The 3,457-nt window shown below is 44.1% G+C and overlaps 1 pseudogene; it reads left to right on the plus strand.

Annotated features, from left to right (window-relative positions):
- Nucleotides 1-2,007: 2,007 nt before the first annotated feature.
- LOC143393105 (N-alpha-acetyltransferase 50 pseudogene) lies at nucleotides 2,008-2,778 on the plus strand (annotated as a pseudogene).
- Nucleotides 2,779-3,457: the final 679 nt, after the last annotated feature.

Consider the following 3,457-nt stretch of genomic DNA (forward strand, 5'->3'; position numbering starts at 1 on the left):
ATGAAGGCACACAAAGGAAAAAACAGAGTCTGCTATTTGGGGGACCAACAAAAGGATTTCAAGGACACTACAGAAGCACTCACCAATGCACCTGGACTAGGACTCCCTGACCTCACAAAGCTTTGTTCCTGTGTGTCCATGAATGGTATGGAATAGCTGTAGGAGTCTTGACTCAAATGCTGGGAACATGGCACATTCAGTGGCCTAACTATCTAAACAGCTGAACTTTGTATGTAGCCCAAGGCTGGCCACCTTGCTTATGGGCCCTTGCAGCCATGGCCCTTATGGTGTTGGAAGCTAATAAACTGGCTATAAAACAAGAATTAGGTGTCAGTGTTCCTCATTAATTTTGACATTATAAGAGAACAAAGGCTAATATTGGCTGAATAATGAAATAATGGTCAGATACCAGGGCGTGTTCTGTAAAAATCCACATAGCCATGTTGAAGGTGTCTGAACTCTAAACCCAGCAACTCTGATGCCTATCAGAGCAGGACACCCTATTACAATTGCACTGATGTCATGGGTGAAGTGTTCTCCAGCAGAACAGACCTGACAGACAAGGGCCTAAATAAACCGGATACAGAATACTTCAGAGTTGAAAGCAGTTGGAGACAGCCCTGAGCTTATACTCAGAAACCTGTGGTGGCTCTGAGGACCAATGCCATGATGTGGAAAGTCCTGACCTCCACTGTGACAATGGGAATGTCCCAGAAGTTCAATGACACACTGGCAAGACATTAATCCCCATTGAGTTATTGATGAAGGCCATTAGGTATCTAGAATACTGTAGAAGAATCTAAGCACAACCAGATGTTTTAAAGAGTCCTTAAACCTGCTGAAATAGAAAGAAAGACCCTAGTTCTCACTGTTACTCTTGGGAAGATCCTGACATAAAATCAAATCCTGGGGAAAATGGTGAGCACATCTTGTGATGCTGGAAATGGCACTCAGCTCCACAGAGACTCTGGGCAATTCTCTAGGATTCAATGAGAAACTCTGAAAGATCCTGAACCTACCATTTGCTTGGGAAAGATTCAGAGACTAGCTCTGAGGCTGGGAGAAGCAGTGAGCATCACTGAGATCCCAAGAATATCACTGAGCCTCATAGAGAAGGTGTTAGAGACCCTTAGAGAAGGGGACTCTGAGAATAGCTCTGAAACTCAGTGAGCCCCTAGAGAAACCAATGGCACCTACTGAGAACCTTCAGGAAGGCCCAGAACTCTTACAGACCTTGGGAATGGTGCTGTGCTTCACTAAGAATCTGGAAAGGCAATGAGACCACTGAGATTTTGGGGAAGGCCATGCATACATCTGTCAACCTAAGGAAGACCCTGAGCCCCCTGATACTCTGAGTAGATTTTGAACACTATTGAATCAACAGTGAATAAACTTGACACCTCTGAGATTTTGTAGGACTTTAGCCTATTCTCAAACCTGGGCAATAATCTGAGCACCATGAAGACCATGAGGACCTTTCTCAACATGATTGAAATTCTGGAGAAGTCCTTGGGTCCTCCTGAGGCAGTTGGGTAGGCCCTGACCTACTTAGATACTAGGATTGGCCATGAGACTCATTCATGCTGAGAAAATACCTAAGATATTTAGATACCTTGAAGAAAATCCTTAGCATCATGAAGGGTCAGTGGCAGGAACTATGCATGACTGTGAGTGTGGCAATGTTGCTAAGCTCCAGTGACTTCATGAGAAGGCAAAGAAACCAGTCAACATTGAAGATCCTGGTGCACACATCTCTGAACTGCAGAAGTCCTGAGACTGTAAGGAAACAAAAGGAGAAAGAAGCAAGATGCAGAGGCAAAATGGCTGCTTGTTGGGCTGGGGATGTGGCTCAAGCGGTAGTGTGCTCACCTGGCATGCATGCGGACTGGGTTCAATCCTCAGCACCACATACAAATAAAGATGTTGTGTCGGGCTTGCAGCGGCGGCGGGCGGGAGCTGAGTGCCCTGGGTGCACGTGTGAAGAAGCGGTGGCACCAGCGCGGCTGCTGGAGACACCCCCGCCCCCTTTGAAGACTCAGGGCCGCCCTGGACTTTCGCGGCCTCCGTCACCCCTTCAGCTCTGTGTCCTAGGCGAGGAGGCCGGCTTGTGGGGTTGAGTGGCCCGAACTGAGGGCGCCAAGAGCTTGGGGCGGCGAGGACGACGGCGTTGATAGCGGTGGTAACGACGGCCTCAGCAGGCGGGGAAGATGAAAGGTAGCCGGATCGAGTTGGGAGATGTAACACCACACAATATTAAACAGTTGAAGAGATTGAACCAGGCCATTTTTCCAGTCAGCTACAATGACAAGTTCTACAAGGATGTGCTGGAGGTTGGTGAGCTAGCAAAACTTGCCTATTTCAATGATATTGCTGTAGGTGCAGTATGCTGCAGGGTGGATCATTCACAGAATCAGAAGAGACTTTACATCATGACACTAGGATGTCTTGCACCTTACAGAAGGCTAGGAATAGGAACTAAAATGTTAAATCACGTCCTAAACATCTGTGAAAAAGATGGCACTTTGGATAACATCTATCTGCACGTTCAGATCAGCAATGAGTCAGCAATTGACTTCTACAGGAAGTTTGGCTTTGAGATTATTGAGACAAAGAAGAACTACTATAAGAGAATAGAGCCTGCAGATGCTCATGTGCTTCAGAAAAACCTCAAAGTCCCTTCTGGTCAGAATGCAGATGCGCAGAAAACAGACAACTGAACAAATTACAAATGAACTTTCTTGCACTTGCTTGTCGCCAAATAAAAGAGAGGCCCATTGATTCCCTGCCCCTGTCCCCCGCTTTTCCTAAGTTTTCCTCTCTCCTTGTTCCTTTTTTTCTTCATTTCTTTTCTTCCTCTAGAAGTTTTAATACTTTCAAGGACTTTTAAAAATAATCATGTTTGGATTGTTTTAGTTTTTCTTTCTCTCTCTCTCTCTCTCTTTTTTTTTTTTTTTTTGGTGTGTGTGTTTACGGTGGTTGTCTTGAAAGAAGGAGAAGGTAGATCTGTTTAGTTTCACAGTTAAAATGTATGGTCCCAAAATTTGGGTGTCAGATGATTTCAATTTTTTTTCCTTATTTCCTGCTTTCACATTGAAGGGCAGAGCCTACAGATATTGTTTATTTCTAAAGATAAAAAGAAGCAGCAGCAATATCTTGTTCTGTAATTCATAGACAAGTTTAGTGTGTTTGTGGTACTCTAGGTTCTTAAAAACTATTTGTGGGATATTAATCCCTAGACATTGCCTTCACTCCACCTTTAGTCCTTCTGAGCATTTTCTCAGGAGTTGGACCATTTTTATCTTCGTAAGAAATATCGAGTTTATTTAGGTTTTTAAAGCAATTTTTTTCCCTGACTGATGGATGAGGCAGTTTGGATAGATTGTGTTATATTTTGGTCTGAAAGCATTTGAGTTAAACTGCTTTTTTGCTAATGAGTGAACTGGTTATTAGAAGATTT

Source organism: Callospermophilus lateralis, chromosome 2 (genome assembly GCF_048772815.1).
Source record: "Callospermophilus lateralis isolate mCalLat2 chromosome 2, mCalLat2.hap1, whole genome shotgun sequence".
Taxonomy (NCBI): Eukaryota; Metazoa; Chordata; class Mammalia; order Rodentia; family Sciuridae; genus Callospermophilus; species Callospermophilus lateralis.